Source organism: Pinus tabuliformis, chromosome 1_2, assembly GCF_031772625.1.
Source record: "Pinus tabuliformis cultivar Carrire ecotype Pingquan chromosome 1_2, CPIR1, whole genome shotgun sequence".
Classification (NCBI taxonomy): domain Eukaryota; kingdom Viridiplantae; phylum Streptophyta; class Pinopsida; order Pinales; family Pinaceae; genus Pinus; species Pinus tabuliformis.
This window is the reverse complement of record NC_142298.1, coordinates 74,690,576-74,717,702: the sequence shown is the minus strand read 5'-3', so window position 1 is coordinate 74,717,702 and position 27,127 is coordinate 74,690,576.

Genomic DNA, 27,127 nt, shown 5'->3' with positions numbered 1-27,127 from the left:
CAAAGTAGCTAGATGCTTGTGCACATCAGTCATGATCACTTGTTCTTCAACTTGTGTAGGGGATGTTTGGTCCTTCGGAGGGAGTACTCTCTGAGACTGCACAACTTTGTGATGAGATTCATCAAAGGAGATGTTCTGCATCTCTGCTTCTGGCTGACCACCAAGGATCTCAGTGCCCCCTTGGTCATTTGAGACTTGATCATCATCAGGATGAAATGAAGCGGGTGAGTCGACCTCTTTTTGGTGAGGAATCAGGTCGGTATCTTGTTCCAACTCCTGCTACTCCATATCTACATCCAACTGTTCAAGCACCTATTCTATCTCATGAAAAAAGTCTTTCCCCTGCGATGGTTCACCTTGTTCGCCTGATGCTAGATTTTCAAATGAATCAGCTACTTGTACGTGCACTACTTCATCTGTTTGCACGTGATGCGCCCCCTGATGTATTTGTTGCTGTTGCACTTCCTTCTCCTATTGCCGCAACTCTTGTTATTTCCAGAGTTTCTCCCTCAGCTCATGCACCTCCTTCTCTTCTTCTTCCATTCTCTTCTTATCCCTTTGCCTTTGCGGGATGTCCTTGTCGCTTTGCTGCCTCTTTGCCGGAATAGCCATAGCTACTTGTTCTACAAGTGGATCTGCTTGAAACTTGGAGATTTTCTCCTCCTCCATGCGGTCGACAATCTTTCTCTTCCCTTTGTCGTGCACATGTATGCTTGGCTCTGCTGCCTCTGTTGTTGTTGCTACTACTGCTATTGCTGGTGCTCTCTGTGATGTTGCTTCATGCTGTCGTGCTAACCACTCTATGACAAAGCTGACCTGTTCATTGGGTCTGGAGGAATTGTAGCAGTACCTCCATGAGTCCGCCTAGGCCCAATGACATGCCCCATGGATCCAGTTGAAATGAACTCTCGTGCAGTGACCCTTCAGAATGCAATGTGGGTCATACAAATTGAAGCTTCGGAGGTCAAAAGGATACTTCCTCATCTGTTCTGCTTCGACATCCACTTTCTTGATACTTTGGATCTCATATAACCCAATCAGTAACAAGAGAGCGAGCCAAGGTGCCTTCTTCTTCCGCTACAGTCTAGCTATCAATCCTGTCGAGATGTGGTACGCTACTTCTTGCATGACAAGCACGTCCAAGGCAAACTTTGGTAGAACATGCAGAGACTTATCCACTTTGAACACTCAAATGAACGTGCCGGACGGTGAGGCATACCAATCTGCAATGCCTAGCAATGCCTTCATCACTTCCTCTGACATGCAGGGTGGATCCTGTTCAAATATCAGCCTGTACACTAGGGTGACAAAATGGTCAGACAACCATATGATCACTCCTCTGAAGTTACATTCAAACAACAACTTGAAGTACGGGTTCACAACAGTCTTCACCGGTGACCATGCCCACTCCAAGCCTGGGAACTCATGTCGGGCACAAACTGCATCTAGAATGTAAGCGGACATATAAATCTCTGCATGCATACCCTTGGGTGGCTGTCGAGCTTTCATGACTTGTTCCTTCAGTTGGTGAGCTAGTATATCGGACCAGTTGCATGGTCTTCCTTCTCTAGCCAATTGGTCCAATGCGATCACCCAACTTTGAGGAAAGGTTTCAGTGCTTTCTTGGCCACTCAGTCGACATGCGAATATGACCAAGTATTGGTACGCCTTCCTCAATATCTTTGTCTTGTAGATATGGTTGGGTGTCATCCTAAAGCGAGCTGACTCCTTTACCCAATCCTTTAGAATGTCTCTGGAGTGAGCTCTGTGTTGGGCAAGCTGAATGGAGGGGTCATGACAGTCACGGGTTTGGCCATCTGATACATCTCATCGTAATCTCATGCCCAGAAGGTTGCAAGCTTCGTCCCACTGACACTGCTCAAGGTCATCGTCTCGGGGTCAGTGTGAGAGACGATCCAGTGAATCATGTCTGCACATGGGAACGCGGGGTATCTGCATGGAATCTGGTACAAGCTGGACTTGTGAATGTTCACATACACCTGACAGTCTTCGAGGTCTTCCCCAAAAGTTCCTTTGAATGCTTCATTAACCTCTTGCAACTTCAGTTTGATGTCCTTGTCTAGATACAAATTCGTACCTTCATAGATCGGCAAACTAGAGGACACCTACTCAACTACTGCTCCAGCTGCAACTCCATCAGTGTCTTGTGATCATGTTCTCTTGGAATCCATTGAGACAGATGAACACCTGAAATATCTGGAAACAAGCATCACACATTGCAAAAAGTATGCTAGTGAAAACAAAGCAAATCCGGGGAAGGACACAACACATACCTGGGGAACTGATGATAAAGATTGCGCAAATTGTACTAGGAGGATGAGTGACTGGCTTCCAGAACTGCACAAAAGGAATTATTGGCTGTCTCAGAGGTAGGACTGGATGCTGGATCAGCGAAATGCGTAATCCAGTCAGGCGGTTGGCTGCTGGGTTTTCTCAATGCGCAATTCCAGTTGGAAAGGACTATTGGCCTAGGGACAGATTTGCACAATTTCTTGGGGCAAGCAGCCACTGTCCTCTAGAAATGTGAAAAATATTTGTGGAGGCCAGTGCTGGTCAACAATGCACATTTTTGGAAAGGAAGGTGAGCCTTCCTTCTCCAGATTGCGCAATGCAGCCTTGGAGAAGGCATAGCACGGGCCAAAGTTGGCCCGACTCACCGACGGGAAATTGAAAGCAAATAAGATAGTAAATGCATGGCGATAGTAAGTGATAGCATAATTGATTGATAGTGCATGCAAAACATGAATGAAAGATTCAACAAACAGATCAACATGCATGTGGGTGAGGCAGTTCGCATGTTGGGCAAACACCCGTGCAAAACAATTTCATGCATGCGACAGTAGTGAGATAGCAACAAGAATTGAAACAGAGCTAGGAAAAGCTAGAATACATGTAAAAGACAACAGGCATTCAAAGAAATCAAGAAAATAGCACTCACATAAGCGAATACACAAAAAGCGACAGAAATGCTGAAAAAGACAAGTTGAGGCCACTTACCTGTGAATAGTTGAGCCGGATGTGTTGAAGAGTCCTAGATGTGTTGTGGGATGTCAGAGCTCCAAGATCAATGTGAATGAATGAGCTCTGATGTGTCGAATAAATAAGTTTGGTATTGTTGTCCCTTAAGAAACCAATTTCTTGGCTGTGTAGAAATTGTGCTTAAGACATTAATGTTTATTATTTATATAACTTAGTTGTATGTTGTGTTCTCAAATGAAGGACCTGAAAGACCTAGTTTTAAACCCTCAATACTTAGGTGACATGAAAGTCTCAGAATGCCATTTGATTTCTGAATATAAATGCTGAATGAAGAATTCTTGGAGAAGTCAGAGACAATATGTTGTTTTACACATAAACTATTATCTGTGACACTTAGGAAAGTTAAAGACAATATGTTGTTTTACACAGAAACTACTATCTGTAACTTAGAAGAATTGCAGAGGTAGGAGTTTTAAGTATAGGAGCACTCTTTTAAGGAACTTTAACTTTATTCACACAAGTAAACAAAGACCTGCAACTTCATTACTATACTTAAAGGAAAGAAGACATATGATGACACATAACAGAGAAGTTACAAAATCATACCCAACAATGTGTGGAAAACTTCTGATTCTTTCATTAATCAACATTTTTATCAAGAATACAATGGCCTAGTCTCCAGGTTCTTCAAATTTCGAACCCTTTCTCTGTAAATTTTCCTCTTTTTATACATTATGAGACATTTGGTAATCACCCAAAACTGTCAAACTGCTTAACTATCTCCTAATTGTTTAAAGTAGAAGTTATTATAGAATATTACAATGGAGGGTAAAAGACACCTCATTATCCTGAAGAAAACAAAATAATGAGAGGTAATAGAAATTAGAAGGTGATGGATGTTCATTGTTCGAATCCGTGGCTTGACTATGTGGTCTGAGTGTTATTTTGCAAGCTGTAACCCTGTAGACGTCCTGATGACAATTAGACTATTTTAACAAAACAAACTGCCACTTTACAAGAACTCCGTGCGTAGACTTGTGGGTTATGGGCCCACGTACATATCAGAAGTGTTGTGATTGGCCAAAACACAAGGAAACACGACCAATCACCATCGCTGGAAACCAAAGGAATTAAGCCCCAATTCATTACATATCGGATCCACCTGAGCTGTGAACCCACGTGCACATTTGAGCACGATCACCATCAGATCACCCATTCAATGGACGATCTGATCCTTCGGAACTCAACAAGACTTTAGACCTATTAAACAAAACCTTATCGCGTCTGATTTTTCAACAAGCCTTTGACTTCCTCACGGACCCGATAGGAAACTAAACTACGGTTAAAGGATTTCTTAGGTCCGAAATTTAAAATAAAACCCGTTCACTTTTCGATGCGATATCCGTCGGATCTGCTGCCTTAAAGCGGACGACCCTGATTAACTAAGGTTTTAACCCCATTTTATAATTTATCGCGTCCGATTTTGAATTAACCATTGCACTTGTTAACCGCGCGATTACCTTTGGATTTGTTGCCTTCCAAGCTCAGATCTTCTCGTGGGTTTCTCACATTCAAAAGCCATTAGTAATATAAAATAAGTAATTTCTTTCAAATTTCCGCATTTCCTCTTATTTCCATTATAACATAATATTTGATTTTTTTTCCATCTTTGCAATAAAACTGAAAATAAAATTAAAAGGACATTGGATGCTACAACAGGTCTCATGACGCGCAGGCCATAAATCTAGGAAAAAGTGACACTTGGAGGGAAACTTCTAAAACAACTTTGCATGTACCCTTCGGCTGCTAAAAATAGTTCCCTAAATCATGGGATGCCTTTTGCATGTTGTCTCTTGCTATTCCAGGAAGATCAAGTCATGCATGCATGCAAGTCAAGTTTCCTTGGTTCCGGGTGGAACTGGTCAACCAGACTATCCATGTATGTAAGTGATCAACTGCTTGGGAAAAATGTGCATTCCTGGCTGGGATTTGGGCTGGCTACCCAAGAGGTTTGCACAATTTCTATGCAGAGCAGCTGACTGCTGCCCAAATTTGCGTAAACCCTGGGCTGAACAACCTGCTGTTGGGAAAATTTGCGCAAATCCTGCAGGGAGGGTTGGCTGGCAGGATTGTGCAATCCTGGAGCTCAACACGTTGTCAGAGAGGATTGCAAAATTCCTAGAGGGAAGGTTGGTTTCCCTCAAAAAATACACAATTTTCAAGGGGAACCTTCTCAGCCTATAGCTAGACCAAGTCTGGGTGAGCAACTTGTGAGGGCAATGGATCAACTGTGATTGATAGGCTGCCTTTGTGTGAGGAAAACACTGAAGCTTGAGTACTTGACGAAGAAATAGAAGGTTCCGTGTAAGGTTCGTAGGGAGGCTCCAAAATAGGCTAAGGAAAAATTTTGGAGGGTGGTTGTAGCCGCTACAACACTTGGCGACACACTGGTAGAACTCTAGCTCTCTGCATAGACCTTGTTCGTGAAAAGAAAGTCTAACACCTCCGGAAGTATTGTTCAGTTCTTAGCTCATCTTGGTTTCACACTAACTTGATTGTAAGATGTAGCATCTGCCAAGCCCTTGGTCGATTGACACACATTCCAAGCCAAGGCAACACAATTGTTTTGATTGGGGTTGAGGGGTATATAGGTGCACAAGCAGTATAGTCGTCAGAGTCTTAGTTTCATCTCTGGTGTTGCTCCATTGCCAACATGCCTGTACAGTACCCCGGTGGAGTCACATAGGAACACAAGCATGGACCCGCTACCAGCGAGCCTGGTTAGTACCCCGACGGGGTTACTTGCATCACCTCCCTATGCAGGAAGCCTTTCTCTTCTTTCACCTTATTCATTTTTCATTTTTTTTTTTGACTTTTCAGTTTTTCATTTTCATTTTCACTGCGCATAGCACTTATTCATTTCAGAGATGGAAGAGGGATCCCAACTTATTGAGACTAGAGGAGGTTGTTCCAGCAGAGAAGTAGTTTATTGTATCTTTGACGTGCTTATTAAGGTTTCCCCCCTCACCTTACTCTACTTCACAGAGTTGACAAGGGTTAACCCAAAAACAACTAACTAGAGAAGGTGACACTAGTTAGCACGAAAGCATTGTATTTTCACCAAGGTTCACTTCGAATAGTACATATTTTATTTCGACGTATCATGGACTAAAAGTAACAAGCTAATCACACAGAGGCAAGATGATAGATAACCAAGTAGTAATAGTTGTACAAGCCCTCTTGTACTTTACCCAGCTCGTTTCAAGAGTCATACATGGTTTCATGCAAAACTATCCTACGAACGAAACAAGCAAACTGAAAAACATCAAATCAAAGCAAAAGTAGAAGCGAAAGTGAAAGAAAAGCACGTAAGCAAACAAGAAAGCAAACAAACAAGCAAACAAAGCATATAAGCAAACAAGCATGCAAGCAAACAACTAAAAGAAAACACTACTCCTACTCCTACACTAACGGTGCATGGGCCTGATCACGTGAAGTGATACTTCCAATGCAGCCACCGACACATTGGTAGACCCATGTTGGTGAAGGCTTGGTCCACGAGCAACCCAGTTGTGCGAACCAACAAACAAGAAAGATATAACAATGAATAAAACCACACTTCGTGTTTCAAAGTGCCCATGGGACATGAGTGAGTGCATGTGCATGACAGGCAGTCCTTGGACTTATCGTGGTGTTATGTGACACTACGTGCAACTTTGAAGCATAAGCACACTCTTGACTGTGACATGCAAGAAAATGAAAGAAACAAAGATAACTTGCATCGCGAACGAGTGCTTGCAATGTAAAACTCCTCCAATGCATGAGCAATGGGATCGTGCAGTTTGAGTAGAGGAAGTGTGATTTGTGAGTGAGATTGATCTTCAATGCATAAAGATGAGTGATGAGGAGCCATGGGTGATTGAAAAATTTCATGATCGGAAGTGAGACTAACCCCAAGAGAGCAAGGACCTGAGATAACCATCAGCTCGGGCTGAAGTGCCTCGACAATCTTGGGTGTATCAACTTCATCATTAGGTAGATCATCATACACCGGTGGCTTCGAAATATCAGCTGCGATAGATTCATGATCGAGATCATAAATGGAAGAAAATGGATCACGACCACCACGACTAGAAAAATCAATGAATTCTTTGGCATCCTCATGATCAGATGAATCGAATAGAGGGGTAGATGAAAATCGAACAAACTCATCCTCTGTGTTTCTGGAAAAGACAAATGAAGGATCAAGTGGATTTTCAATGAGTAACTTATCCTCTCCATTTTCTAATGATAGACTAACATCCGGTGAGTCCTATGAGTGATCAACAATGGGTTCATCCGTGTACAAAGACGCACATGAAAAATCATGGATGACGGGTTCACCAAAGAGGTTAGGAAAGAATGGAGGGGGCTCGGATAGAAGGGAGTCATCTTTCGTCGAGTGTTGATGTTCAAGCTCCCACTCATAGTCTTCATGAATGATAGCGCATGTTGGTTGTGCAACACCAACTCTGTCAATCGGTTGTTCCTCGTTCAGAACAAGTGAAGAGTCCGGAATGGATGAACACAAGCCAACATCATCTGGAGGAACCCCTGAGTACAAAGACGGAGGTCGAAGAAAAGAATGCATATGAGAAATCAAAGGACCCACAACCAAATCTGCGCGAAAATTGAGTGGAGTGATGTTGGGAGAGTGTGAAGGATGAAAAAGTGTGTGAGCATGATCCTCAACATCATTGGGCAGTGGTGGAGCTATTGAATGAGAGGGAGGCAGACAGTCAGTTGAGACAGTGCCTGCTCCCACATGAGATTGCACAGTTCCATCAATGAAGAATGTTGAGCGAGGCTTGATCTCAAGCTTCCTCTTGGAACGGGTAGATTTCTTAAGGAAATACTCAAACTGGTCCCAAAGATAAGCAAATTTCATCTGCCTCCTCGGAGCTTGAAACTGCAAGTCACGTAAGCGCTACCAAAAATCAATAACGGATTCATGCGGAGCTCTCTGTTGCTGTAACAGTTTCCGGTCAAGATGGCCTAGATCAAAATGATAGAACCTGTCTTCAATAAGATCATAAAAGTGCTCAAATGAGTGCACTGTGTCAGCCGATATGCTGAGCACCCAACGAAATGGGGATTCACAAAGTGTGTATGCAAGCAGTAAACTGGCTTGTTCGTCAAAAAACTCATCTTCCTCATGAATCATGGAAAGAAAGCTATTTAAGTGTTCAAGCTAGGCCACTTCACCTTCACCATCATACGCGTGAGTGGAAAAGAGATCGAAAATATTCCTCGAGATGGAGACATCTTCACGATTCGAAAAACACCTTGGGGGAAGAAGAGTGCAAGACTCCATGAAAGATATGCAAAGGTTCAAAACTGGATGAGAGGAAACAACTTGTCATCAGGCCCTCCTTCTAGTGCCAGAAATGTTGACGGTACTGGACCCGCCAACATGTCAAGGGTATCTCCTCAGTAAGAAGTCCCAATTAGACCTCAGACCATTTGGTGTAGGAGTCCTAGCAGTGGGTCGTAAGGTAATTCCTTGACCGCGATGTCACACAGAGGCAAGTAAGATAACTCTGTCAGTAGCAAGGGTGTGACTGATGTAGTGAGTCAAGGAAGGTGTATGAGAGGTTCTAACACTTCGAAGGGAGAAGAAGGTTAAGGTGATTTCCAGGTTGAAAGAGATTAGTCCCAACTCGGTTAGGAACACACAACACAAAATGACATGCACAACTTCCGGCGGAGCAGTCCACTTGGATGCGGCAATCACATCATACAAGGTAAGGTAACACTTACAGCACTCACGGATCAGTCTGAGACAAGTGTAATGGTTGTTACAACAAGGTTCATGTGAAAGGTTTGTCTGATGTCCAATAGAGCAGTCGACATAGATGGTGACAACATTAACAACATATACAACACATTAACAACAAGATTCATATAATTGCATGTGAATCAGTTCATACACAATTACATAAGTTAAACAACATATATCATTAAGGCAACTATAGAAGTCCAACTACAATAACAACATATGCATGAAAATGTGTTGGCTCTTATTATATAAAGAAGTGTAAGTCTCAATCATACAATACATCCATGTAAACCTACTAGCCCCAACAGTGGAACGTTATAGCCACATTCGCCTGCTCCTCCAAAGATATGTACTAGCTCTGTGTAGTGGAGAAGCCAAGGTGCATTACAATACTGTCCCAACCTTCTTCATGATAGTCTTAGTGGAAGCTTGGCTTACCAAAAGCCTATACAATGAGTTATGAGGGACTATTTATAGCAAAGGGTGGGGTGACCCTTGACATTCCCCTTTGTGACCATTCAACTACCCTCATGACTCTTCACCTACTCTATCACTGTTACATCCACTATTGAGACTCGACTTACACTTGACACGACTCAACATTATAATGCACATGTACCCATGTGGACAATGGCTTGAACAAGCCAAATTAGACATCATTCAGACTTAGACAATCATAGAACTCCAATTGGTCGACATCCTCATGCTTATCAACAGTGACATATTGATGCCAAGATTGGTAGTCCTTGATAGTGTCCGTGTGTTCTGTTGTGAAATGCGTTTGAAACTTGAACCTTGCCTCCACAACATCTAGGTACGCTGCTCGGGCTCCTTTGTCCAACTCTTCTGAGAGAATGCGAATCATTGTCTTCAATGTGGCCAGACCAACAACGTACTTGGGCATGATTTTTGCATTGATAGTCAAGTATGGGCTAGTGGCGGTGTGCATCAACTCGTCGAAGTACGAGTTAAGCTCCTATCGGACCTGCTTCTTTGTCTTGGATTGGGTGAGAGTTCCAAGTGATGGGATCGCATGGGTGTGCACTATAACATCCATGCTATTGAATACTTGTGCATGGGAAGCCTATATGCTAGTGATGAGTTGTGGTAGGTATTCATATTTCCGGATCTAGCTCCGGATACGTGCTTGCAGCTCGACCGCATTGGCTTTCATCATCTTTGGCAAGTGAAGCGGGGCTCCCTTGTACTTCATCATCCATGCTTGCATGTTATCAACATTGGCATGTATGTTCTTCAAGATGCGTGCTCTTCTCGCACATCGCTGCTGCCATTCATGGAGATGGACAACTTCTTGGTGCACAGTACCAAACTTGGAGTACAATGCTCGCATAATTGTATCCAGGGACAATACTTCATCTAGTATTTCCTTCTTCAGTTCGGCTCGAGTGAACATTATCACCAAGTCTCCTCCTTGCTTGGCCACCTGTAGTTCCTTCGCCATTCGCCCATTCTCAGCTATGAGGAAACAAACAATTGAGCTAGTGGGTTCAGCATACACTCTAGTTGCATCGGCCAAAATAGCTGGATGCTTGTACACATCAGTCACGATCACTGTTCTTCAACTTGCGCAGGTGATGTTTAGTCCTCCAGAGTCGGTACTCTCTGAGAATGCACAACTCTGTGATGAGATTCGTTAAAGGAGATGTTGTGCATATCTACTTCCGGCTGACTACCAAGGATCTCAGTGCCCCCTTTGTCATTTGTGACTTGCTCATCATCAGGATGTAATGAAGCGGGTGAGTCAACCTCTTTGTGGTGAGGCATGAGGTCAGTATCCTATTCCAACTCCTGCTGCTCCATGTCTGCATCCAACTGTTCAAGCGCTTGTTCTATCTCATGAGCAAAGTCTTGCCCCTGCGATGGTTCATCGTGTTCGCTTGATGCCATCTTTTTAGATGAATCAACTACTTGTATAGGCGCTGCTTCGTCTGCCTGCACATGATGCACCCTCTGATGTATTTGGTGTTGCTCTTCTTTCTTCTCCTGTTGGCCTAGCTCTTGTTCTTTGTAGAGTTTCTCCCTCAGCTCATGCCACTCCTTCTCTACTTCTTCCATTCTCTTCTTATCCCTCTGCCTTCGCGTGATGCGCTTGTCGCGCTGCTACCTCTTTGCTTGAATAGCCATAGCTGCTTGTTCTACAAGTGGATCTGCTTGAAACTTGCAGCTTTTCTCCTCCTCCATGCGGTCGACAATATTCCTCTTCCCTTTGTCGCACACAGGTATGCTTGGCTATGTTGCCTCTATTTTTGCTGCTACTGCTGCTATTGTTTGTGCTCTCCGTGATGTTGCTTCATGCTGCTGTTCTAACCACTCTACAACGAAGCCGAACTGTTCACTGGGTCTGGAGGAATTGTAGAAGTACCTCCATGAGTCCTCCTCGGCCCAATGACATGCCCCATGGATCTAGTTGAATTGAACTCTCGCGCAATGATCCTTCACAATGTAATGTGGGTCATACGGGTTGAAGCTTCAGAGGTCGCAAGGTTACTTCCTCATCTATTCTGCTTTGACATCTTCTTGCTTGATACTTCAGATCTCATATAACCCAATCCACAACAAAAGAGCGGGCCAAGGTGCCTTCTTCTTCCGCTGTAGTCTAGCTGTCAATCCTACCGAGATGTGGTACGCGACTTCTTGCATGACAGGCATGTCCAAGGTGAAATTTGGTAGAAAATGCAGAGGCTTCTCCACACTGAACACTCGAATGAACGTGCGAGACGGTGAGGCATACCAATCTGCAATGCCTAGCAATTCCTTCGTCGCTTCCTCTGACATGCAAGGTGGATCCTGTTGAAATATCAGCCTGTACACTAGGGTGACAAAATGGTCGGACAACCGCATGATCACTCCTCTGAAGCTACATTCGGACAACAGCTCGAAATACAGGTTCACAATAGTCTCCGCCAGTGACCATACCCAATCCAAGCCCGGGAACTCATGTCGGGCACAGACTACATCTAGAATGTAAGAGGACATATAAATATCTGCATGCATACCCTCAGGTGACTGTCGAGCCTTCGTGACTTTTTCCTTCAGCTGGTGAGCCAGTATGCTGGACCAGTTGCATGGTCTTCCTTCTCTAGCCAGTTGGTCCAATGTGATCACCCAACTATGAGGAAAGGTTTCAGTGCTTGCTTGGCCACTTAGTCGACATGCGAATATGACCAAGTATTGGTACGCCTTCCTCAATATCTTTGTCTTGTAGATCTAGTTTGGTGTCATCCTGAAGTAAGCTGGATCCTTTACCCAATCCTTCAGAATGTCTCTGGAGTGAGCTCTACTGTTGGGCAAGCTAAATGGAGGGGTCACAACAGTCATGAGTTTGGTGATCTGATACATCTCATCATAATATCGTGCCCAAAAGGTTGCAATCTTTGTCCCACTGACACTGCTCAAGGTCATCGTCTCGGGGTTAGTGTGAGAGACGATTTAGTGAATCATGTCCATGCATGGGAACGCAGGGTATCTGCATGCAATCTGGTACAAGCTGGACTTGTGAATGTTCACGTAATCCTGACGGTCTTTTAGGTCTTCCCCAAAAGTGCCTGCGAATGCTTCATTAACCTTTTGCCACTTCAGTTTGATGTCGTTCTCTAGATACAACTTCGTATCTTCATAGATCGACAGAATAGAGGACACCCGCTCAACTGCTGCTCTAGCTGCAACTCCATCAGTGTCTTGTGATCCTGTTCTCTTAAAATCCATTGAGATAGATGAACACTTGAAAGATCTGGAAACAAGTAGCATGCATGGCAAGAAATATGTCAGTGAAAACAAAGAAAATTCGGGGAAGGACAAAACACATACCTAGGGAACTGATGAGCAAGATTGTGCAACTTTTACTGGGAGGCTATGTGACTAGATGCTAGAACTGCGCAAAAGGCAGTCTGGGCTATCAAGGAGGCAGGACTGGATGCTGGATCAATGAAATGTGCAATCCAGTCAGGCAGCTGGTTGCTGGGATTGCACAATGCATAATTCTAGTTGGGAAGGACTGCTGGCCCAGGGACAGATTTGCGCAATTTCTTGAGCCAAGCAACCACTGTCCTCTTGAAATGTGCAAAACAGTCTTGGAGGCTATTGCTGGTCAAGATAACACATTTCTGGAAAGGAAGGTGAGCCTTTCTTCCCCAGATTACGCAATGTAGCCTTAGTGAAGGCAGAGCCTGGGCCAAAGTTGGCTCGACTTGCCGACGGGCAACTGAAAGAAACTAAGACAGTAAATTCATGGTGACACTAAGTGATAGTAGAAGTGATTGAGAGTGCATGCAAAACATGAATAAAATATTCAAGAAACAGATCAACATGCATGTGGGCGAGGCAGTTCGTCGGTTGGGCGAACATCCGTGCAAAACAGTTTCATGCATGCAACAACAATGAGATAGCAACGAAAACTAAAACAGAGCTAGGACAAGCTAGAATACATGTAAACGACAGCGGGCGTTCAAATGAATCAAGAAAACAACACTCAAACAAGCAAATACACAAAAAGTGACAAAAATGCTGAAAAAGACAAATTGAGGCCACTTACCTTTGAATAGCTGAGTTGGATGTGTTGAAGAGTCCTGGATGTGCTATGGGATGTCAAAGCTCTAAGATCAACGTGAATGAATGAGCTCTGATGTGTCAAATAAATAAGTTTGGTCTCATGACATGCATGCCACAAACCTAGGAAAAAGAGACACTTGGAGGGAAACTTCTAAAACAACTTTTCATGTAACATCCGACTGCTAAAAATAGTTCCCTGAATCATGGGATGCCTTTTGCATGTTGTATCTTACTATTCCGGGAAGATCAAGTCATGCATGCATGCAAGTCAAGTTTCCTCGGTCCCGGGTGGAACTAGTCAACCGAATTGTCCATGCATGCAAGTGCTCAATTGCTTGGGAAAAATGCGCATTCCTGGCTGGGAGCTGGGCTGACTGCCTACTAGGTTTGCACAATTTCTAGGTAGAGTAGCTAACTACTGCCCAGATGTGAAAATCCTAGGCTGAACAGCCTGCTGCTGGGAAAATTTGCGCAAATCCAGCTGGGAGGGTTGGCTGGCAAGATTGCGTAATCCTGGAGCCCAACAGGTTGTCAAAGAGGATTGCATAATTCCTGGAGGGAAGGCTGGTTGCCCTCCAAAAATGCACAATTTTCAAGGGGAAGCTTCTCATCCTGTAGCTGGACCAAGTCCGGGTGAGTAGTTTGTGAGGGGAATGGTTCAACTGTGATCGATAGGTTTCCTTTGTGCGAGTAAAACACTAAAGCTTGAGGACTTGAAGAAGCAAGACAAAGTGTTGTGTAAGTTTGGTAGGGAGGATCCAAAATAGGGTAAGGAAAAATTTTGGAGGGTGGTTGTAGCTGCTACAATAGGACCCTTAGGGATGTGGACATCTTAAACACCAAGACATTTCATATGGTCTGGGTGTTATTAAATTATTTATATGCTGGTTGGATTTATGCCACAAAAGGTCAAGTTGGATAAGGTAAAGTATGCCCCTCATGACCGTTTATTATCACTTCATAAGAATCATATAAATTAGAGGTTCATTGAGGTTATTTGGAACATCCAAGTGCAACGAAATTCATAAGAATACATTCGCTTGAGCGTAGATCAGGGTAGACTCCAAGCGAAGTAGAAGGAGGCTAGAAAAGGCATATTGTTGTGACTATTTAGAGGCTGAGAATTTTGGTGTTTTTTCTGGGTTGTTTGGAAGGAAAACTTCTCTATTTTTGTGAGCCATAATCCTTGCATTTTTTGCAGACTAGGCTGAGGTCTAAAGTGGACTAGTTAAGGAAGACACGAGCCATAAAAATAGGTGTAGACCCACCTAAAGGAGAAGTGAATGGGAGAAGATTAATGACATAGGAAGGCAACATACTTGGAGGACTATTGAAGCAATAAGTAAGGGTTAAAATAGGATGATTTGGTTGCCCTAATAAGATCTTAAGCTGCAACAATGTGAACATACCTAGAAAGGCATGATTTTGATGTATTCAAGTTGAATTTATTGCTAGAGGATAGGTCCAAATTGGACAAAGGTGTAATGGGCATATTGTGGTTGTTAGAGGGAAACAAGTAGGTGCTCAAAGTAGCCCTATATCAGTTGATAAGAAGTACAATGATAGTTGGAAGGAAGGGTGAAGATTAGGTGAGATTGGGAATAATTCTTGATGGACAAAGAAAGGAGGTAAAGGGAGTAGATCACATAAGGCCAAGTACATTTTGGGAGAGGTACATCTCGCAGTGATAGGTGATAGTACTCTAACCAAAATTTTGTCTTCAATAGAACAGTGTAGGAAGACATTAAAGGGAAGAAGTCCAAAAGGAGATGAGGAGCAGTATTGGGTAGTTGAGAGTTGTTCACAAACGAATTTGTTAACAACTCAATAGGAGTCTCGATGTGTTGATACGTTGACGGACTAATGATCAACTAGAGAGAAGATTGGAGCCATGTTCAGTGACCTAAAGGAGATGGTACATTGATAGAGGCAGTAGTTGTAGATTGGGAGCACAAGGACCAACAATGTGTTTAGGGTACGACAATAGGAGTTGTGATCGTCGACTACATCCACTAGATTGCCAAAGTAAATTGTTCTTGTGCACAGTGAATCACAACGAAGTACAACTTAAGAGGGCGTTGGTCACATTGTTTTTGACAGGATTGTAACATTTTCGAAGTTTTAGGTTGATCTCCGATGTAAGGACAATAATATTCACAATCCAATCCTAAAATCTCTAAAATGTAAAAACAAACAATTGATACACGCTAAAAAATCTAAGGATTCAAACCATGCAACCAAGCTTTTCACAATGAAATCACTAGTTGGTAATGAAATCCAACGTCGCATAAATCAAAGTAAAAAGTGGTTGTAGATATGAGAGAGTGGAACTAGTTACACTGACAAATGGAAGCTGTATGAACAGATTCCATCTAACAGTTAAATTTTTTTTGGGAAATAAAACTGTTGTAGCGTTTGTGCTGTATTTGTGGAAATTTAGAGTATTCGACCTTTCGAATTCTGTTGCGCTACTTATGGGCTTTTAAATGAGAAATATTGTTTATCCTACTGATAGGTGTGTTGTTTGATGTTTGAAATGTGTTTGAAAGTGCCAATACTATTCCAATGTGTCTCTGTCCTGTTTTCTTATTGTCTCTTTAATGACCATGTTGCTGAAGAAACGTCGAAAAACACTTTTGTTGTCTCACGGAGAGGAATCGTTCATTGATTTGGACCATTGATCAATCTCTAAATACCATTGTGGCCCGTGTTTATGAAGGAAAGAAGGAGAGCCACTTATCTCATAAATGTTCATGTAGGATGGGCCACTTGGCAGCTAGGGATTGAACGGAATGAACATACTATCAAGACGAGAGTGGACGTCCATTGTTCGGTTGGTGCATGTGGATGGAGGTTGGAAGCTAACGTGAAGGTGGGGTCGTGATCGTTGGTAGGAAGTGATAGGCAGAAGGAGCTACGTGGCAGAAGGGGAGTGGCAGTGAAGCGGAAGTGGAGGGTGACGTAACTGGGATTGTGGGTTATGGCGGGAGCAGGGAAAACCGTTTTCAGAGGGGGGTCAAAGTGGTTTATGGTATTGAGATGGGGGTTGTGCAATGATGAGGGGAGGACACGTAGAAGTGGGCAAACCACCTTTTTGGACCCCCACCCCGCCGATAAAGAGAAACATAGCGGGGGGGGGGTGAAACGGCCTTAGAGTCGTTGGATTAAAACAGGATTGCGATCAGAAGTGGGAACTTGTGCGACGTTTAAACATGGGTGGACTCGACATCTTATTATATTGTGTTTAATACCATTTCGCGTCCGAGAGTGGGTTCTGGTTTATTGCATTGGGGGTAGTGTAGGTTTCATGTTTGGGAATTTTCAATAAATAGAGGGAAAATGGATTTAACGCTAGAGCTAAAAAAACAAAGGGTAAAAAAAAGGGGGCGTTATCATTGATAACAATAGGTTTTCAGGATGTGTTTGAGACTCTAACTGAGTGGGACTCAAAGTTTCACATGCTTTTGGGCAACAATAGTTTGAAAGAGATTATGGGATCAAGTATCGTGCCATTCAGGATGGATTTAGGTCAACTGATGTGAGTTTAGGATGTACTGTTTGTACTAGGACTTAGATATAATGTGATTTATGTCTCAACAATCGAGCATAAGGGGTTTGAGGTGCTATTCCAGGGTGGGAAGGCGAGACTCAAGCCTAGAGTCTCTATATTTGTAGGTGTTGTGATTAGAGTTAGAGATCATGGTCTATATAGGTTGATGGGTAAGCTTATAGATCATGAGAAGAAGAAGAAGAAACAGGTACATGTTTCAGAGGAGTAGGTACAAGTTCTAAAGAAGAAGGGCTAGGTTCTAGAGGTTTAGAGGGAGATGAGTTCTAGAGGGAGTTTGTAGGTTCAAAGGGGGAATGGGAAACCCAAGAAGAGGGCATGGTCAGTGGGGTGAAAGGATACTTCTACAACTAGAAAGAAGGAATCATGGAAATACCTAAAAGAATTTTAGGAGAAGAAGAATAAGCATGAGGCTTCCAAAGATAGTGACACTTCCTAGAGAGGCATAGGTCATGCTGTAGGAATTGTTGCAGTTATGAGTGGTATGAGTTGGGCTAGTGTCGCCAACAGTGGTAGTGATGATGACAAGGTACTTACTACTCTTTGAAGTACCTCCCTCGCTAAAAGGGAGTGTTGAGATTGGTAACTTGGGAGGTACTCCAAACACTAAGGTTTGGGGTTTTGGAGGAAGGAGCACCACAAGTGGCTTTGTGGGATTAGAACCAAAGGTGTGGGATTTTCACCCAAGCTTGTGGGTGTGAAACCATAAGGAGTTTCATTGGTTTGACACTTGTATGATGTAAGGGGATCCTTAGAGAAGGGGACACCTTAAACACTAAGAGATTTCATGTGGTTTGGGAGTTATTAAATTATTTATATGCTGGTTGGATATATGTAGCAAAAGGTCAAGTTGGCTAAGGTAAAGTATGCCCCTCATGACATTTCATTAGCACTTCATAAGAAGCATATAAATTAGAGGTTCATTGAGGTTATTTGGAACATCCAAGTGCAACAAAATTCATAAGAAGACATATGTTTGAGCACAGATCAGGGTAGACTCCAATTGAAGGAGAAGGAGGATAACAAAGGCATATATTTGTGACTGTTTAGAGGCTGATATGTTTGGTGTGTTTTTGGGTTGTTTGGAAGGAAAAATTCTCTATTTTTGTGAGCCATAATCCCTGTATCTTTTGCAGACTAGGCCGAGGTCTAAAGTGGACTAGTTAAGGAAGACACAAGCCCTAAAACTAGGTGTAGACCCACCTAAAGGAGCAACGAATGGGAGAAGATTAAGGATAGAGGAAGGCCACATACTTGGAGGAATATTGAAGCAATAAGGGTCAAAATAGGACTTTTTGGTTTCCCTAATCAGTTCTTAAGCTACAACAATGTGAACATGCCTAGAAAGGTATGATTTTGATGTATTCAAGTTGAATTTATTACTAGAGGATAGGTCCGAATTGGAAAAACGTGTAATGGTCATCTTGTGGTTGTTAGAGGGAAATAAGTAGGTGCATAAATTAGCCCTAGATCAGTTGATAAGAAGTACATTGATAATTGGAAGGAAGGTTGAAGATTAGGTGAGATTGGGAATAATTCTTGAAGGACAAAGAAAGGAGGTCAAGGGAGTAGATCACATAAGCCCAAGTAATTTTTTGGAGAGGTACATATTTCAGTGATAGGTGATAGCACTTTGACCCAAATTTTGTCTTCATTAGAGGAGTGTAGGAAGACATTAGAGGGAATAAGTCCCAAAGGAGTTGAGGAGCAGTAGTGGGAAGTTGAGAGTTGTTCACAAACGAAGTTGTGAACAACTCTATAGGAGTCTCGATGTGTTGATACGTTGATGGAATAATGATAAAATAGAGAGAATATTGGAGCCATGTTTAGTTACATAAAGGAGATGGTACATTGATAGAGGTAGTAGTTTCAGATTGGGAGCACAAGGACCAAAAATGTGTTTAGAGTACGATAAGAGGAGTTGTGATTGTCGACTTCATCAACTATATTGTCAAAGTAAATTTTTCTTGTGCACAGTGAATCACAAGGAAGTACAACTTAAGAGGGCATTGGTCGTATTGTTGTTGAAAGGATTGTAACAATTTTGAAGTTTTAGGTTGGTCTCTGGTGTAAGGACAGGTTGGAAGGGTTATCCAACTATAGTCCATGGAAGAAACTGATCAACTTGGTTCTGATGGTGAGTGAGATCTAAGACTTTTCCAACAAACCATAAGGAGCTAGAAGTCTATGAAGAGTTGGATACGAATGCGAAGTTGATCATCCAATATGGTGATGAGGATTCCTTAATACCTCATATGTCTAGAAAGAACACCACCCATGAGATGTGAAAGGATGTTAAGAATTTGTTCCAGTATAAGAATGAGAATTGTGTATTGGTATTGCAGAGTAAGTTGAAGGCCACCAAGATGATGTAGGGTGAAGGGGTGACTTTGTATCTGACGAGGTTGTTTCATGTTCGAGATGAGCTTACTAACATTGGTGAGACTATTTTAGATTTTGAGATGGTAAGGATTTACTTGAATGGTTTTACCCTAGAGTGGAAGTCGTTCATCAAGGGGATCATTTCCAGGGATAAGATGCCAGACTAGAATAGGTTGTGGGATGAATTCATTCAGGAAGATTTGTGAGACGAGGATATTCATCTGAAAAAGAAGGATTCAGATGATGTGGTGGTACTTGCAACGAGAATGAAGGGGAAGAGGAAGAAGGACTTGAGTAATATCAATTGTTTTAATTGCGAATAGTTTGGTCACTATTCAACGAAGTGTCCGAAGAAGAAACAGGGAGATGACGAGAAGAATAAAGGGAAGCAGGTTGTAGGTGTTTCTAGTTCTACCAAGATTGGTGACCACTTTAGGAGATTGGAGAGTGAGGACTTTGATTTTATCTCTCATTTCTCTTAGGTACCGTCGATGAGGCTGAATGGTACGTGGTTAGTGGCGCATCGAAGAACATGACATGTTCGCAAGATGTGTTTGAGACTCTAGCTGGGTGGGACTCAAATTTGCACATGGTGTTGGGTGACATGAGTTAGAAAGAGATTAGGGGATCATGTGTCTTTCCATTTAAGATGGATTCAGGTCAGGTGATGTGATTTAATGATGTACTATTTGTACTAGGACTCAAATATAATGTGATGTATGGCTCAACAATCAAGAAAAAGGGGTTTGAGGTGTTATTCCAAGGTGAGAAGGTGATACTCGGGCCCAGAGGCTCTAGCTCCACAGGTGTTGTGATTGGAGTTATATATCATGGTATATATAGGTTGACGAGAAAGCCTATGGATCATTAGAAGCAGAACTAGGTACAAGTTTCATAGGAGTAGGTATATCTTCAAAAGAAGAAGGTATGGGTTCTAGAGGTTCAGAGGGAGCCGAGTTCTAAAGGGAGTTTGCAGGTTCAAAAGGAGAATGTTCAACCCAAGAATATCTTATGGTCAGAAGGGATAAAGGGTTCTTCTACAGTTGGAAAGAAGGAATCATGGAAAGACCTAAAAGCATTTCAGGAGAAGAAGAAGAAGCGTGATGCTTCTAGTGATAGTGACACTTTCGAGAGAGGCGTATTTCATGCTACATGAATTGATGCAGTTATGAGGGCTAGGAGTTGGGATAGTGTCGTCAGTAGTGACAGTGATGATGACGAGTTACTTCCTAGTCTTGGAAGTACCTCCATCGCTAAGAGGGAGTGTTGATATTGGTAGCTTGGGAGGTACTCTAAGCCCTAGGTTCGGATTTTTGGAGGAAGGAGCACCATCATTTTCTTTGTGGGCTTAGAACCCAAGGTGTGGGGTTTGCACCCAAGCTTGTGGGTGTGAAACCACAAGAAGTTTAATTGGTTTAACACTTGGACAAAGTAGGGGACCCTTAGAGGAGCAAAGGGACACCTTAAACACCAAGAGATGTCATGTGGTTTTGGAGTTATTAAATTATTTGTATGCTAGTTGCATTTGTTCTACACAAGTTCAAGTCAGCTAGGGTAAAGTATGCCCCTCATGACAGTTCGCTGGAACCACATAAGAAGCATATAAATTAGAGGTTCATTAAGGCTATTTAGAACATTCAAGTGCAACTAAATTCATAGGAATACATATGTTTGAGCCGCAGATTAGGGTATACTCAAAGCAAAGGAGAAGGTGTTAGAAATTGTAACAAGAAAGGCTCAATTTAACTGGTGCCTTAGTCAAATTGAGTAATTTGATTTTCCACATCACCAAGATAACTTGGATTGCTGTTAGCTAGAGTGATATGGCCTTGTCTACTAGTTAAGTTAGTAAATTAGAGTTATAGGCTTTGAGTAGAGTTGTGCATGTAGTGATTGCTAAAATTTAGCATTCTAGTCTAATTATTTTTAGTTGAACTCAGTTAATTGAGCTCAAGTAATTAATTGAGTCAGTTGAAGGTTAGTTGAGTAGTAGAATTGTTGTTAACTCACTAATCTCTCAGTTAAACTAGTCAATAAACTAAAAATAGCCTAGACATGCATGGAATTTGAATTTCCTAGCTGGAGTGGAGGAAAAGGCACATTGTAATTATCAATTGTATACTAGTTGAGTGTATAGGCTTGGTAATTAAGTAGATGATCAATTCCATTGGAATTGCGCAAGAAAATATGGAATTCCCCTATTATTTAGTAGTGCAATTTCTCCTGAATTGTGCAAGGAAATAGGAGGAAGTTGGAGGCTTGAATTGGCTAAGTGTTGGCCATAGCAGGACAATTAGTAGGAGAACAAGTTTACAATGTAGGGTGTGCTTCAGAGTTGAAGCAAGACATTGTAACAGTTTCTCATTCTCATATGATTAATGAAAAGTAGAGGAGGGTTTTTTCCCAATTGGGTTCCCATATAAATCATTGAGTTCTTGTTGTTTTTATGGTTGCATGTCATTGCATGAGTTTCTAAATTGTGATTTAAATTCCACATATTTGTAGAGGAAATTTGTAATCTCTTGTTTTCAGTTCAAATTCATCAGTAGTAGAAAATTTCTATTAATTTTCTACATGGTATCAGAGCTTGAAATCACAATAGAATTTTTTTGACTCTGATGTATGTGGACCATTTTCGAAAACCTCTACAACAAAGCATAGGTATTATGTAATTTTTGTTAATGAATTTTCTAGAAAATGTTGGATTTTCTTCATGAGGAAAAATGATGAAGTGTTTTCCAAATTTATTGAATTCAAAGCATTGGTTGAAAAGGAGACTGGTCATAAATTGAAAGCCTTGAGAAGTGACAATGGAGGAGAATTTGTTTCTAACACCTTCAAGGAATTTTGCGCCAAAGAGGGGATTAGAAGAGAAATGATAGCACCACATAACAAATAGCAAAATTGGGTGGTTGAACAGAAAAATAGAAGCATAGTAGGAGAAACAAGAGCCATGTTGCATGATCAAGGGCTTCCATTACATCTATGGGAAGAAGCATTCAACAAAACAGTTTATTTGCATAACAAGGGCCATCATAAAATACTTGCCATGATCACACCCAAAGAAGTTTTCTCTAGGAGGAAGCTAGATGTATCTCATTTTCGAATTTTTGGAGTTGTTATGTATTGTCATGTCTCTAAGGATAACAGGAAGAAATTGGATCCTACAGCTAAGATGGGAGTCTTTGTAGTATACACAAAGACTCCACATAGCTATAGGATGTATAATGAGGAGAGATCTCAAATTTTATGAGGAGAATGCTATGAGATGGTCTTTAGAGGGAGAGATGAGTATCCCACTAGAGGAGGAGTTTCTATCTCCAAAGGAGGAGCCTCATGCAGAGCTTGAGGATGTTGAGGATCAACCACATATGGAGGAGAAGACAAGAGGATGAGTGGTGGCACCTACTCAACCAGAATCTTCTAGAGAGGGGAGGAAGAGAACTATAGAAGCTAACAGATTAGTACATGATGCACAGAACATGTGGGAGGCCCAAAACCTTTACGCAGGAAGAGGAGGCCACCAGATAGATACACTAGGTATATGCACCTCATGACAGAATTCATTAAGTTATAGCCTTCTTCATTTGAGAAAGCAGTATCTCAACCAGTGTGGGTTGATGCCATGGTGGAGGAGTATGAATCCATCATGAAGAACAGTGTATGGGAGGTGGTGCCAAGAACAGATAAAGCCAGTGGTTGGTTCTAGATGGATCTATAAAGTGAAGGATGAAATTGATGGGAGCATCAGGAAGTATAAGGCCAAATATGTGGCCAAAGGATTCTCGCAATAGAGGGAGTGGACTATAAGGAAAAAATTTCTCCAGTGGCAAGATATTCCTTGATCATAACCATTCTAGCATTAGCTGCATAGATGGGATGGAAGATCCATCAGATGGATGTGAATATCGCCTTCTTCGATGGTTTTTTTAGGGAAGAAATTTACATAGAGTAGCCAGAGGGATTTGAGACATATGGCATGGAGACACATGTGTGCAGACTCAGGAGAGCCTTGTATGCTCTCAAGCAGGCACCTCGAGCATGGTACACTCATATTGACACATATATCAATGGATTGGGATTCACCAAAAGTGAAGAAGATGCTAATCTCTATCATATTGTGGTAGATGGAAAGTTACTTATCTTGGTATTGTATGTTGATGACTTGATACTTACAGGGGATGAGTAGTTGATATACTCTTGCAAGGAGGATATTACAAGAGAATTCGAGATGAAGGACATGCGATTGATGCATTACTTCCTTGGGATGGAAGTATGATAGGGTGATGGTGAGTTGTTTGTGAGTCAGGGGGAGTATTCATCTGAAATACTTCAGATATTTCACATGGAGAACTGTAAGCCTATGGACACAACTCCAGATACAAACTGGATGAAGGAGCATGGTTCTTCAGGAGAGGCACTAGATGCTACCCTCTACAGAAAAATTATGGGATCCTTGATGGATCTCGGGAACACAAGGCCTGACATATATTATGCAGTTAATCAATTGAGTCAAGCCATGGTGAAGCCTACCAAGATATATTGGAATTGTTGGGACGGGGTTCCCTGTGGCAATTTTGTTAAAATATTATAAGTCTCAGCATTTTGAGGAGCGGAGCACAAGTAGCGCAGGTCAATAAGAGTTAAGGGGTTTTAGGAAGGTTAAAACCCCCTACATTTTGGTATTTTTTTGAGATCCACCTGTTGTCGGTGCTGGACCCACCAACATGTTAGGGATCTCCCTGGTAAAAAGTGCCAACTAGACCTCAGAACGTTTTGTGTAGGGGTCCCAACAGTTGCTCATACGGTATCACCTTAACCACTGTTAAGTGCAGAGGCAAGAAGGATTTCCTTGTTGGTAGCAAGGGTGTGACCAGCGCAACAAGCCAAGAAAGGTGTATGAAGGGTTCTAACACATGGAAAGGGGAATGAGTGCGCCCCTTGGAAATCTGTGGAAACACGCAGCTTTAAAGGGAACATACGAGCAAAGATACATCACAAGTTGGAAGGCAGGGAAACCAACGATCCAAAGTTATGGTTAAACCAACATCACATCTCAGTAAGATTCGTACATGCATATATAGAGAGAGTCCATACATACATACATAAGCAATCAACTACATATATAATTAGAGTAACCAAGATCGTTGAAATACAATAACAACATATGCATGAAACGTGTTGGCTCTGTTATATTAAGAGTGAAAGATCCAATGATATGATGCAACCATTACCAACCAATGGTTCTGACAGTGGAACATTACAGTCACTGCTGCCTGCTCCTCCAAAGAGATATACTAGCTCTGCACTGTGGAGAAGCCAAAGCTTGTTACAATACACTCCAAGCTTTCTCTAAGATACACCTATAGGAAGCTTGGTTCCCAAAATCCCTTACAATGAGTTATGAGGTTCTATAAATAGAAAAGGGCGGGGTGACCCTTGAAATTCTCCTATGTGACTATTCACCTACCCTCATGACTCTTCAACTACTACATGACAGTTACATTCGACCATTGACACTTGGTCTTTCACTTTTATAAGATGTTACATTACAATTTGCAAATGTACCCATGTGAGACAAAATAGGCTTGAGAAATCCATGACAGACACTACTAAGACTCGGACAATTGTGGGAAGACCAACTCTTCGACATCTTCATGATGATTGATGGTGGCAAAATGATAACAAGCTTGGTAGTCCGTGATGGTGTCCACGTGCTCAATGGCGACATCCCGCTGAAAGAGAACTCTCGCTTCCGTTTCATCTAGGTACACTCATCTAGCACCTCTATCCAACTCATCTGTTAAAATGCACATCATAGTCTTGAGTGTAGTTGGACTAGCAACATACTAATGCATAGTGTCTGCGCTAGTGGCTACACGCATCAAATTGTCAAAGTACATATCCAGCTCCGTTCGGACTTGGTTCTTTGACTTTGCATCAGTGAGTGTGCCAATAGATGGGATCTCATGCATGTGCACAATGAAATCCATGCTTCTAAACACCCGTGCATGCAAAGCCTGCAAACTGGTTATGAGTTGCGGGAGTTCCTCATAGTTCCGGATCTGACTCCGGATGCATGCCTTCAAATCAACTTCCTTTGGGTTCACCATCTTTGGAAAATGCAATGGGGCTCCTTTGTACCTCATTGTCCATGTCAACATGCGGTCAACATTAGTGTGCAGATTTGACAAGATGCGTGCTCTCCTAGCACATCGCTGCTGCCAACCGTTGAGATGGACAACTTCCTTATGCATAGTGTCAAATTTGGAATACAACAACCACATGATTGTTTCGAGGGATGGTACTTCATCCAGTATCACTCTCTTCAACTCTGCTCTGGTGGATGATGTAACCTGTTCTCCACCCTGCTTGGCTGCTTGTAATTCCTTAACCATTTGCTCGTTTTCTGCTATCAAGAATCGAACACTTGAGCTAGTCGCCTCATCATATGCTCTGGTAGCATCAACCAATGTTGTTGGATGCTTGCACACATTATATACGATTACTCGTTCTTCAAACTATGGAAGAGATGTGTGGACATCTAGAGTAGGCATTCTGTGCAACTGCACAACTCTGTGTTGCGACTCGTCGAAAGATATGTTGTGCATCTTTGTCTCTGGATTGTCTTCAAGGATCTCTGTGTCTCCTTGATTGCTTGGGACTTGCTCTACTTCTAGATTTGGTGAAGCTGGTGGGGTGACCTCTCAGTTATGAGGCATGAGGTCAATATCCTGTTTGGACTCTGGCTGCACCACATCCGTATCCATCTGCTCTAGCATCTATTCAATCTCTTGAGCTAAGTCTTGCTCCTGCGACTGCTCACCCTGTCTGCAAAGATGACCAAGTACTTATATGCCTTCCGCAGTATCTTCTTCTTGTAAACTAGACTGGGTTTTTTCCTAAACTTGGCTGGCTCTTTCACCCAACTCTTCAAGATATCTCTGGAGTATGCGTTGCTGCGTGTGCTAAAGGGTTTCTCCATTGTGTTCACCGGTTGTGGCAAGTCCTAATAGTCCTTCGCCCTGAAGGTAGCAAGCTCTGTCCTGCTGACACTTCTCAACATCATCGTCTCAGGATTAGTGTGTGAGACTATCCAATGTATCATCTACGCGCATGGAAACACGAGATACCTACATGCAATTCGGTATAATCCAGATTTGTGGACGTCGACATAGACCCTGCGGTCTTCCAGATCTTCCTCAAATGTGCATGAGAATGTATCATTGATATCCTACCATTTCATCTTGATGTATTTGTCTATGACCAGCTTGGTGTCTTCGTAAACAGGTAAGCTCATAAACATTTGTTCAACTGCATCTCTAGTTTCACTTCCAACGGTGTCCTTTGACCTTGGTTTCTTGGAGACCATTGTACCTATACTGCTAAGAGACATACGAACACCTACTATACCTGGAGACATAGCAATACTCATGGCAAGAAATTTGTTATTTGAAAATCAAAACAAATATGAGGACTGACATGCAACAGACCTGGGTGACTGGCAGTAAAGATTGCACAATTTTCACCGGGAGGCTGGGAGACTGATTGTCAAAACTATGCAAGGCACAGTCTGGGTTGTCAAGAGGCTGAATGACTGCTGGAGCTGTGCAATGCATAGTCTGGCTTGCTTGCTGAGGACTGAAATTATGCAATGCAGTTTCAGTCAGCAAGGGCATGCATGCCCAGAGACTGCATTGCACAATTTTCTAGGTCATCAGGGCACTACCTCCTAGAATTGCGCAATGCAAGACTGGAGGTCAGTGCTAGCCAGTTTTACGCAGTTTCTG